Below are 12365 nucleotides of genomic sequence, written 5' to 3'. Positions count from 1 at the left end.
TAGGGCAAAGTATGCATAAAATTGCATATATTAGTGAAAATAATATACCAAAATTGCATTTCATTACAAAAATCTCTTTGCAAAAACAAAAAAGTATATTAGACAAAAGTGCATACAAAAATGTGCCTATCAAGAGAAATGTGCATGGATGAATTTTCACAAAAAAACTTTTATAAAATGGAAACACAAACTGATGTAGGAATGTGGAGAATCAATTGTAGAGCTGGAAGGGATCACAAAGGGCATCTGGTCCAACCAGCTGCAGTGCAGAAATCTAATTGTGCAATGCAGGGCTCAAACCCACAACCCTGAATCATATTGAGAGAGTCTCGTGCTCTACCAACTGAACTATCCCACAGGCCCTGAAAAACAGATAGAACCCAAAATTTCCAGTGTCACTCATCTCAGGCAAAGATGTTTGGTGGGCATTCAGATTTCCTCTGCCCTTAATATACGCCCGTCCCCCCCGTCCCCAGTCCTTTCAATGGGGCACACACAGAGCCAGCCCAAGTCATTTCACGGCCTAAGGTGAAAGACGCGATAACCCCATTTTAATTCTTCATGCAGAAGTCAACCAGACTGGCGTTGGACTTTTACTTCATTATGAGTATTAGGATAGCACAGTGGTGGTAAACCTATGGCACGCGTGCCAAAGGGAGTAATCAGAGCCCTCCCTGTGGGCACGCGTGCCATCGCCCCAGCACAGAAGGCGAGGGCAGCGCGTCGAGTCCTCAGCTCAACTTGTGTCTGAGTAGAAGTGCCTTGGATGAGGCGTCGGTGTGTGTGTGTGTGTGTGTGTGTACACAAAATAGAGCCACAACCTCCAGAGTGATTTTCCCTTGGGGAGCCTCCACTGTGGGTGGGGAGGGTGCAGCGCTTTGCATGCGCTCAGAAGCGCACTGCCACATTGGTGGGCCGCCGAGAGTTCTGAGCAGCCGCCTTCCTCCTCCTCCTGCTGCTGCTGCTGCAAGGTTAAGGCTTTACACACCTTCTGGTTGGAGACAATGGGAGTGGATTCAGAAGTGGAGCGGAGGCTTTGCGCTCCCCATCGGAGCTGCCCGATCCCGCTCCTACTTGTTTGCAAGCAGAAGGGCGGAGATCTCAGCTGGGAAGCACGAAGCCTCCATTTCTGCGAGATCCCCACCCTGCTCCTGCTTGCCCGCAAGTAGGAGAGGGAGCGGGCAGCTCAGCTGAGGAGCGCCTGGCTGCCTTCAAGTGGTGCAGAGGCTCTCGGATGCTGCCTCCACCTTCCCCAACCTCAGCAACTATTCGGCCTGACTGCCTTCACGGGGTTGCTGGAGATCTGATGCGGAGGTGGGGGCTCCTTTAAACTTCTCCCTTGAGGAGAGTGCAGCCGCGAACCCCTCAATGGAAAGTGTGAGGGAGCCTGCACCAGCGGCGTAGGCGTAGCGTGGGTTGTCAGCACCCGGGGCAAGGCAAGTAATTTGTGTGAAAATGTGGCGTAGCTAATTGGATTGGACCCCAATTAGCCGTAGCTAATTGAACTGCAGCCCGGCACACTTCCTTCTAGCTGCCTCCCTGCTGCGAGATCCTCCGTCCTCCGTCAGCCACAATTGCAGAGCTTTCTTTCGCAGCGTGCTGTTGCTCTCCGGTGTTTAGCAGATCAAACACACTTAGACATCAGTGTGTATACATTCCAGTCTTTATTCATGCAGTAAAACAATAAAACAGTTTTCCTGGGCTCAAAGCGCTCATGTTGCTTCTGTCTCCTTCGTAAGCAGAGACAAACAGGCAGTGAGATAAAACCACTCCCACCTTCTGGTCACGCCTCAGGAATGGAGAGACGTCACTCAGAACTCCTTAACCCTGTGAGTTCTGAAACTAGCCACAATTTGCGCCCCCTAACCTGGGGCAAGGCAAGTAATTTGCGCCCCTAACCCCTAACCTGCCGCCGCTGCCAGCTTCTTCTTGCTGCTGCCTGGGCTGCTGCCATGGGGCTCTGCTACAGCCTGCGCTCTTCGGCAACTCTGGAGGCGGCGAGCACGCCCCCCCAGATGTTGCACCCGGTGCGGCCGCCCCCCCTGCACCCCCCACGCTACGCCACTGGCCTGCACCTCCCCAGCTGAGCAGCCCCAATCCAGCTCCTGTTCCCGTGCAAGCAGCAATGCTGCCTAGCAGAGCACCCAGATCCCACTCCTACTTGCCTGTAAGCAGGAGCGGGGGGGGGGGGGGAGGTGACATCCCTTGCCTGCTCGCTTGCCGCCCAGGCCCAGCCTTCCCTCACTCAGTGCCTCCGGAGCAGGAGGGAGGGTGTTGTTGTTCCGCTTCTGAACAAAGTTCGAAAACCAGAACACTCATTTTCGGGTTCCAAGTAGTTCGAGAACTAAGCTGTTCAAAAACCAAGGTACCACTGTATTGCTCCACTCTTTCTCCACATGGATGCGCCAACCTCCCCTTCTAAACTAAAACCTCAGTATTCAGGTTAAACTGCCGTGTTGGCACTTTGAGATAAATAAGTGGGTTTCGGGTTGCAGTTTGGGCACTCGGTCTCTAAAAGGTTCGCCATCTCTGTGATAGCATCTCACATGTGGGGGCCGAAGGGTAGATATAGAAGGGGGCCACTGTGGTGTAGTGGTTAAGAGCGGTAGACTCGTAATCTGGTGAACTGGGTTCGATTCCCCGCTCCTCCACATGCAGCTGCTCGGTGACCTTGGGCCAGTCACACTTCTCTGAAGTCTCTCAGCCTCACTCACCTCACAGAGTGTTAGTAGTGGGGGAGGAAGGGAAAAGAGAATGTTAGCTGCTTTGAGACTCCTTTGGATAGTGATAAAGCAGGATATCAAATCCAAACTCTTCTTCTTCTTCTCTTATAGCTGTGCTATGTCTCACATAGAGCTCTATTCTCCTACATAAAGGTATGGCCGGGAAGAACATCTGGTGGCTTCCACCACAGCCCCTCAAGACCAGCCGCCTGAGGCAGCTGCCTCATTCTGCCTAACAGTAGGGCTGACCTTGAGCACACGTTCCTTTGCGTGTGCAAATTGCTCCACAAAGCTAACATGAATATAAAATTCTTGTGTGCATAAGCAACTCTGGCTGGAAGTGGCAGTTACTCCACTAGTAGGTACAAGAAGCTCACTTTCCACTTGACTGTCTGGTTAGATTCCTTCTGTGCCCAAAGGAGTCATTATCCAATGCCCTCGAGGTGGGGGGAACCCTTTTCCTTCATTCAGAGGGATATATGCAAATACTTCCTCTTGCATGTTTCTTCCAACTGCCAATGACTGGTTCTTTCTGTTATTTTATCATGCTTACGCATCTAGGCAACATGTTTTCTAATTAGACTGGAAAACTACAAGCAAATGGATCTCTTATCTTAAACAACAGACGGCTTATAAACCCTCTTCCCTAAGGAGCAGCTGGTAGCAGTTGACCCATGCTTGTTTACAGGACATTTGCGTGATTATAAATGATAGAATAATAGAATATCATCATTTGCTAATAAATCTGGAATGGATTTGGTACACCTCTACTCACTGGGTTTGCAAGCCCAGATTCTGAGCCACTAAACCCGCCCTGTTAACTGGTAGTAGTAGTAGTAATAATAATAGTTTATTTATACTCCACCCATCTGGCTGGGTTTCCCCGCCACTCTGGGAGGCTTCCAACAGAAGATTAAAAATACATTAAAACATCAGACATTAAAAACTTCCCTTTTGATAATTACTACCTTTCATGAGTGCATCCATAAATATTCAGGCCAGGAAGAATGGACTGTTTGGATGGTTGCAAGGGCTGGGCAGATGTTTTATTATGGCTGTGCAAACATGCAGAGAAGATTGCATTAGAGCAAACAATATATATTTCTAATGCAAATATTTTATTTGGAGTTTCTTTTATTATGCTAGAAGCAGTCAGAATTGTCTTCCCGCTTGTAATCAAGTGGGTGGCATACTACAGAAAATAGTTCTTGATAGACAGAAGAGTTGGGTAGGTAGGTAGAGAGAGACAGATAATGTATACATGTATCATATAAACAAATAGACATAACTGCACTTCAGGTAAAAATGCAACATTACAGGATAGTTCGATTGAACGGTAGCTGGAATTTGCTCTGCAATTCACCAAAGCTGAATTGTATCTTCAATGACAGGGTGAGTTATCTTCTTTTTCCAGTTGTCACTCAACTTCCAAGAGCTATTCAGGAAAGATTTACAACAGGAGCCAGTCTGGACTTGGAATGCGCATTGCTGACACTGGAATGCACATGTGTGTGGTAAATAGAAGGTATGGTTCTATATCAGCTGCAGGAGAACCCTGGAGAACCTGGCTGTGTAAAAATTAATCCTCATCAGAGGGTTGTTTAGGAGGTTTCCCTGAATCATCCCACTCTGGCAGTGGTGGCCAAGGCGCAACAGGCATCAGAGGAGATGGTAGAAAAGGATCATCAGGCAGCGGTGGCTTAGGAGGACTGGATGGTCCAGGAAACGGTTGTGGTTTGTTAGGGCCTAAAGGTGTTGGTGGTTGTGGGGACCTTAGGCATCCAGGATCAGGAGATTCAGGGGGGCCTTCTGGCCACGGCTTCCCAGGCACCAAAGGCCCCAGTGGTTGAGGACCTTCAGGCTTGGGTGGTCCCACAGGCCAAGGTTTCTCTGGAACGGGAACCAATGGATTGTCGGGTTTCGGCACAGGAGGGACTCCTCTTGATCCGGAAGGGCCAGGCCCTGGGTGACTTGAAGACATGTTGAGCCACCACAGGAGGGTGCAGAGCTAGAGAATCCAGAAGGGGAGAAGGTGAAGATCTTTTGCAACATCTGAGATTATAAAATGTGCTGATAGAATCTAGCACAAAGCAGTCATAAATGCAAGAGTTTAAAAAAGCATTTGTAGTACCATGTACTTTCCAAACAGACTGAATTCAAACCATTGCCTAATTTCCAATATGCAAAGACTCAAACCTATCAGGGAGACCTTTAATCCCCTTCCCCGGGGGATTAAATCAAGTTGATGGACTATGGCGAAATGGGAAAACTAATTGGGAAGCTCAGGAACCAAGAAGACAATAACTTTAAAAAAGAGTGGGGAAAGTTTATAATTTATATACAAGATCATTGTAAGCAGGTTAAAACATGGGCAGGAGTTTAAACACACTTGTAATGTAACAGAATGTATGGATAATTTAGAAAGACTAAAAATTGGAGAAGTATTGATATGCAGTGGAAAACAGTATCATGGAAGGGATGGGAGGAAGTCAAGAGATTCAGAGTAATCTCGATATTTGGATTCGGAATTGATTTTGTTTTATGCATATATCCTTGAAAATCAAACAAAATTTATTTCCAAAAAATAAAAAGGAAGCCCTTTAATCCCACATTTTTGCAAGTAGCCAGTTATCCAAACAGCCATCTTATGCTCAGAAATGACCTCCCTGCAGTTAAACAGCACATGCTAACATATTTCACTAGAAGTCACTGCAAGCCAATACCTTTGTAGGAAAATAATGAACTCTCTTCATCACTGTTAGAAATATTAATCGCTAAGATAAAACGTAGCCATGTATTTATTTCTTGTTACACTCCTCCTTATATTAATAACATAATATATTGTTAGGAGTCTTTATCCTTGCTATTATTATTATTTTAAAAAGATCTAAAAACCATAAAAACTGCAAATATAACTGCTCAGAGCTGTTCCACTGAATCATTTATATTATAGAAATTTAAATACCTTTACTGTCAAATACACTACAGTACCCCCAAGCCCACTCTGATACCCAGGATAATGGCTATACCTAAAGGCTGAGAGATGTTGTCTTTGGCTCCCTCAGGAAAGCAGTAGTCACTCCTCTGGGAAGCTCACGGCTTTGGTGCTTTGAGGGCTCTGCCTGGCTTATAAACCCTCAAGGACCAGATAAACCAGAGCTGTGGGAGTTACTCAAGTAGCTCCATCTCCACCCACAGTGGAAGCAACTTTCCAGGCATCCTAACAAAGTCCACTGGGGGAGGGGGTGGCAGGAAACGTGTGTCAGCGTATTGGGGAGTCACTCAGACCTGTCCAGGGCATAGGATGCTGAGTCAGAGAAAAGCCAGGTGAGCCAGGGCAATAATAGCCACTGGGAAGAGGTTTGTCAGCAGGACACGGCTAGTGATAAGGAGTTAGACTAAGATGCTCAAACAGGAGTCCCTGGAAACTTACTACAGTGGTACCTCAGGTTACATACGCTTCAGGTTACATATGCTTCAGGTTACAGACTCCGCTAACCCAGAAATAGTGCTTCAGGTTAAGAACTTTGCTTCAGGATGAGAACAGAAATCGTGCTCCAGTGGCGCAGCGGCAGCAGGAGGCCCCATTAGCTAAAGTGGTGCTTCAGGTTAAGAACAGTTTCAGGTTAAGAACGGACCTCCAGAACGAATTAAGCACTTAACCCGAGGTACCACTGTAGTAGAGAAGCTCTTTGATTTGCATTCTTATTATATGGGCATATAGTGCCTTCAATATTTTTTGGTATTTAATAGTTAACAACAATGACAATGACGACAACAACAAGTAAGAGACCAGAAGTTTTTTTTATTAGGCATTTCAGGTCAAGATGTGCCAAAAGAAGAGAAGAAACTTTTTATGTATGCTACAACCGCGGCTGGGTTAATGCTAGCCCAAAGATGGAAAAGTGATGAAATACCAAAGACCAATGGCAAGAAAAGCTGATGGAATATGCTGAAACGGCGAAGCTAGCTGAAAGACTCAGAGACAAAGACAACAGAGACTTTTAAAAAGACTGGGAACCATTGATGATGTATCTACAGAACAAATGTAAAGAAATGAACTCACTAGCAGGGTTTGAATAAACACTTACAATTAATAAAATAAATATATAAATTACATAGATGATGTTAAAACGAGAAGAGAATAACAATATTGATATAAAGAATTGAAAATGAAGATATAATATAGGAAGCAGGGGAAGTTAATATGTTAAAAAAAAAAAAACCCGGAAAGGGAAGTTGAGGGAAGTTGGGGGGGTTGGGATTGGAGAATTGTATTTCTTTTTTGTTATTTGATATGTATAATGTAAAAATTGTAAAACTCAATAAAAACAGAAGAAGAAGAAGAAGAAGAAGAAGAAGAAGAAGAAGAAGAAGAAGAAGAAGAAGAAGTGTAGGTTCTCTCCCCAAGGAGCTTACAGTTAAGAGCTGCCCCTGGCCCAAAACTGTACTGAAAGCAGATCTGAAATTTCCAGAGAAACTAATTTGATAAGATTAGTGAAGAGGTGAAATATTGGGGGGGGGGGGGAGAGAAGAAGAAGAAGAGTTTGGATTTGATATCCCGCTTTATCACTACCCGAAGGAGTCTGAAAGCAGCTAACAATCTCCTTTTCCCTTCCTCCCCCACAACAAATACCCTGTGAGGCAAGTGAGGCTGAGAGACTTCAGAGAAGTGTGACTAGCCCAAGGTCACCCAGCAGCTGCATGTGGAGGAGCGGAGACGCGAACCCGGTTCACCAGATTACAAATCCACTGCTCTTAACCGGTACACCACACTGGCTTGATATGTCTCAAAAGTGGCGAGTGTCAAATTTTCAATTTAGAAGCAAATGTTAAAGTACTGCCCCTGTAAGCCGTCATTAGAAATGTCGAGGGGTCGTAGAAGGATTTTGCTAAGAGACCGATGAGATCATGTCATCATCATGTCCAAAGTACTTTTTTGTGTGTGCTGGTGTGCAACACCGGGCGTAAGGTTGGCTCCAGTTTAAACTAGTGAGGCCATGGAAGGGGGAAACCCTGGTGATCCTTGCTGATTCATGCATGGTGCATTATGGCTCAGAATGGGGTTGCCCTGGCCAAATGCCTGCCAAGATGAGCTCTGCAACACCTTATGAGACAAACTAGATTGTGAGTATTTGCATGGCAAATTTGTCGGCTTCGCTGTCAACATCATGCAGTTGACTAAGCAGATTGCTCCCAAAGTCCACACTAATATTCAGTCTCTTAATCCAAAGCAAATTTACCCAAGGGGCTCATGTCTAATTAAACGGGCTTAGGTTGCATTGCATGGCCACTTTTATACTTAAGGTTTACGTTTTCATTTATATTAATGTCTGATGATTGCAATGAGGATTACAAAGCAGTGGAAATGCGTTTGTAATGCAAGTGGGCATCCCAGCCAATGCAGTTTTTTATCTTCGACTTACAGAGCAATTGAAGCAAGAATGACTTAAAGCCTTACAAGTGAAAAACTCCCAAAGAGGCCACAGCAGCTTTGAGACAGAGGTTTGTAATTCTCGCTAATGAGATACATTTTCCTTGCCCCTGAATGTCTGAAGAGTGTGAAGAAAACAGGGCTAGGCCAAGTTACCGTATGACTTTTAGAAGACATCTGAGGGGAGTTTTTAATGTTTAATGTTTTGTTATGTTTTTATATATGCTGGAAGACGCCCATAGTGGCTGGGGCAACCCAGTCAGATGTCGTTGTTTAGTCGTTTTGTCATGTCCGACTCTTCGTGACCCTATGGAGCAGAGCACGCCAGGCACTCCTGTCTTCCATTGCCTCCCTCAGTTTGATCAAACTCATGCTGGTAGCTTCGAGAACACTGTCCAACCATCTCGTCCTTGGTTGTCCCCTTCTCCTTGTGCCCTCCATCTTTCCCAACACCAGGGTCTTTTCCAGGGAGTCTTCTCTTCTCATGAGGTGGCCAAAGTATTGGAGCCTCAGCTTCAGGATCTGTCCTTCCAGTGAGCACTCAGGGCTGATTTCCTTAAGAATGGAGAGCTTTGATCTTCTTGGGACTCTCAAGTGTCTCCTCCAGCACCATAATTCAAAAGCATCAATTCTTCAGCGATCAGCCTTCTTTATGGTCCAGCTCTCACTTCCATCCATCACTACTGGGAAAATCATAGCTTTAACTATATGGACCTTTGTTGGCAAGGTGGTGTCTCTGCTTTTTAGGATGCTGTCTAGGTTTGCCATCGCCTTTCTCCCAAGGAGCAGGCATCTTTTAATTTCATGACTGCTGTCACCATCTGCAGTGATCATGGAGCCCAAGAATGTAAAATCTCTCACTGCTTCCATTTCTTCCCCTTCTATTTGCCAGGAGGTGATGGGCCCAGTGGCCATGATCTTCGTTTTTTTTTTATGTTGAGATTCTGACCACCCAGTCAGATGAGCAGGGTGCAAATAATAAAACTGTTGTTACTGTTGTTATGCAGCTTGAGGTGAAGCAGTTTACTTATGCCACATTTATATACTGCTTGATTATCACAAAAACCTCAAAGCAGTTCCCAAAAAGAACAAACCAATAAGATTATCAGTTAAAAGAATAGTTAAAAACAACAACATTCAAAAACAATTAATGATAAACACATACAAACACATGGCAGCTTCCACATGCTCAGATAGGTTTGCCTAGACTAAATTGCTTTCAGCAGGTGTGGAAAGAGTAGTAATAATAATAATAGTTTTATTATTTATACCCCGCCCATCTGGCTGGGTTTCCCCAGCCACTCTGAGTGGCTTAACAGTACAGTGGTACCTCGGGTTACATACGCTTCAGGTTACATACGCTTCAGGTTACAGACTCCGCTAACCCAGAAATATTACCTCGGGTTAAGAACTTTGCTTCAGGATGAGAACAGAAATTGTGCTCTGGTGGCGCGGCAGCAGCAGGAGGCCCCATTAGCTAAAGTGGTGCTTCAGGTTAAGAACAGTTTCAGGTTAAGTACGGACCTCTGGAACGAATTAAGTACTTAACGCGAGGTACCACTATATATATAAAACATAATGCCTGAAATCAATAGGCAGGGAGTTCCACTTCCTCTCTGTGCTCTCTATCTGTTTGGGTCCTGCCATTCTCTAGCAGACATTATGCTGGCCCTCAGACCTCTCACTAAGTCTAAAATAATCAAAAAGAGGATCAAGAAGTTCATCTGCCATCAGTCTGATCACTATGATTCAGCGTAACTGGCTGGTTAAAGCTCGCAGGTATTGACAACAGAGTCTGCAGAAGGTTCCAGGGCCAAATCTTGAGGCCCAACATTGGGCTAGGCAGTAATAAGAAGACAAAGCACATGTTGCCTTCAGGATTCAGAAAATTCTTTGTCCACAGTGTCAAAGAGCCGGAGGTGCCGATGATGAGTGACAAGTCCTACGGCGCAGAGATTTCTCACAATGTTTCGTCCAAGGATTGGAAAGTCATTGTTGAAAGAGCAGCTCAGCTTGCTATCAAAATTACCTAGCCAACTGCCAGACTTCACAGTGAGGAGAATGAATAAAGAGTTGCTCTTGTACAATTGTATTTAATGAAATGTCAAAAAGTTTTTTAAAAAATTAGTGAGTTCCTAAGTATGGGTGCTGCAACACTAAAAATAAATAAATCCATATTTAATAAGGATAAAATGGTCCGTCTCTCGCTGGTTCCACATGCAGAAACCAACTGGAGTGGAATCCTGTCAGTCTGCATTTCTTAGTACAGAAAATATTGATCAGATGTGTAGAGAACTTTCCTATTCAGCTTTTTGTGCTCTATAGCTCCTTACTCCTCCTTACGACTAGCTGAAAGAGAATCTATCAGGCATAATAAGCAAATATATAACATTGTGTTATGTATTGAAGATCTCACCCTGGCCACCAGGGGGGATTGTGTAGATAGTTTTCACTCAGGTCCACGTCAGTTAATTTAGGTGGGAAACCTGGGCTGTTGTTGTTACAATGTTGACAGCTGGCTGCCTATAAAAGCAGGCCGGCTGAGCTGTTTGCTGTTCAGTTCGGTTCCAGCTTACTTATAAAGAACTACTTGGAGAAATCTCCTATGTCATCTGCTATGTCCACCCACTACTTAATAGTTTGCGCATAACTCAGAACGCCTTGTCACAGGCAACTGAAATTGTGGGGAAGAGCGAGTCTTTGTGTTGTGTATGCATCATCACCTCTGCTTATAGCCTCAAATAAGATATGGTTCACATATTTTCAGGCTTTCCTGTGAAAACCGCAAATGCTCTTTTGCTTTCTGAAATCTCACATTCTTGGGCTCACCCCAAGTGCTCCTGGACTGGTTGCCAGATGTTCTCCAGACTTTGACTTGATGACAACAATGCAGGCTGTGAGATCCCTGATCCGTAAGATCACTGAAGGCGGCGAACCAAAGCTAACAATGAATCATCTGATTATTTGGGTTCTGACTGTTGACTGCGCTGCAAGAAAAGATCGGAGGAAGGTTTTCGTTTGCTTAGTGATGTCAGCTATTAGGCCACCGGTTTCATTATGACTGTTGAATGTACACTTTTTGCCAATGCTCAGAACTGTGCATGCGCTCTCCTTTCCTGAGCTCAGTTCAAGGCGCTGCTTACTTTTATTTCATTGATTTGTAAATTCATGTATAACCAAGGCTTTTTTTTTCCATCCGGAACTTGCCGGAACCCTACCCCACCCCCAAAAAAGCCTCCATCCAGGAGATTAAACATGGGATGAGGGCAAAGTTTCAATAGGATGATCAGATGTAAGGCTGGGCAGGGGTTTTGTTGTTTTATTTTTGTCTCTTTAAACATGCAGGTGGATCTCCTGGGATCTCCTCCCTCTCGCCTCAACCTCCCAGGAACTTTTTGAATTTCCTTATTCCAAATGTAGATTGCCTAGGCCTCCCTGTGTTTACTGACATAGAGGCCTAGGTGGGCCAGTTCACTTACCTCTGGCTGGTCGCCATGGAGATTCTTCGGCTACCATGTTGGGTTGCGATGGAGCTCTGCATCCTGGGAACCAGCTGGTTCTGCTACCAATTGTAGGATGCTTAGAGAGATCTGGAGATGGGGAAGGGATCCAAGCCCAGGCTGAGCTACTAGCACGGCAGGGGATGAAGCTAGCCAGCATAATAGGGTGTAGTTATATTTGCCTTATGAAGTTCATTTATTAGTGATCTACAGTGGTACCTCGGGTTACATACACTTCAGGTTACATACGCTTCAGGTTACACACTCCGCTAACCCAGAAATATTACCTTGAGTTCAGAACTTTGCTTCAGGATAAGAACAGAAATCGTGCTCCGGCAGTGCGGCGGCAGCAGGAGGCCCCATTAGCTAAAGTAGTGCTTCAGGTTAAGAACAGTTTCAGGTTAAGAACAGACCTCCAGAACGAATTAAGTACTTAACTTGAGGTACCACTGTATTTGTAAACACAGCTTTTGGCTATCTTTCCCTCCTCTAAAATCTTATACAGTCATACCTCATGTTACATTTGCTTCATGTTACGTTTTTTCAGGTTGCGTCCCGTGGCGACCCAGAAGTACAGGAAAGGGTTACTTCCGTGTTTCGCCACTCGCGCATGCACAGCAGCGATAAATCGCACTTCGCGCATGCACACGAACACCAAATCACGTGCACCTGCACAGATACAGTGCTTCTCCTTGTAGTCTTTTCATG

At 45.1% G+C, this 12365-nt stretch overlaps 2 long non-coding RNA genes and 1 pseudogene across 3 annotated transcripts; 2 read left to right on the top strand and 1 right to left on the bottom strand.

Moving 5' to 3' along the window:
- Positions 1–3821: 3821 nt before the first annotated feature.
- Positions 3822–12102, bottom strand: LOC307209190. Its single transcript, XR_013835401.1, has 2 exons — positions 10881–12102; positions 3822–4731 (listed from the first exon to the last, which is right to left on the bottom strand). It is a non-coding gene; the product is annotated as an uncharacterized lncRNA (long non-coding RNA).
- LOC307209284 lies at positions 8338–12030 on the top strand. Its single transcript, XR_013835511.1, has 3 exons — positions 8338–8425; positions 9123–9603; positions 11997–12030. It is a non-coding gene; the product is annotated as an uncharacterized lncRNA (long non-coding RNA).
- On the top strand, positions 9805–10585 carry LOC307209067 (large ribosomal subunit protein eL32 pseudogene; annotated as a pseudogene). The gene has a single exon. The product of its transcript is annotated as a large ribosomal subunit protein eL32 pseudogene (transcript).
- Positions 12103–12365: the final 263 nt, after the last annotated feature.

This window comes from Podarcis cretensis, assembly GCF_951804945.1.
Source record: "Podarcis cretensis genome assembly, chromosome: 2".
NCBI classification, from domain to species: domain Eukaryota; kingdom Metazoa; phylum Chordata; class Lepidosauria; order Squamata; family Lacertidae; genus Podarcis; species Podarcis cretensis.
The sequence above is the reverse complement of the archived record's forward strand: the minus strand, read 5'-3'. Positions and strand labels throughout refer to the sequence as shown.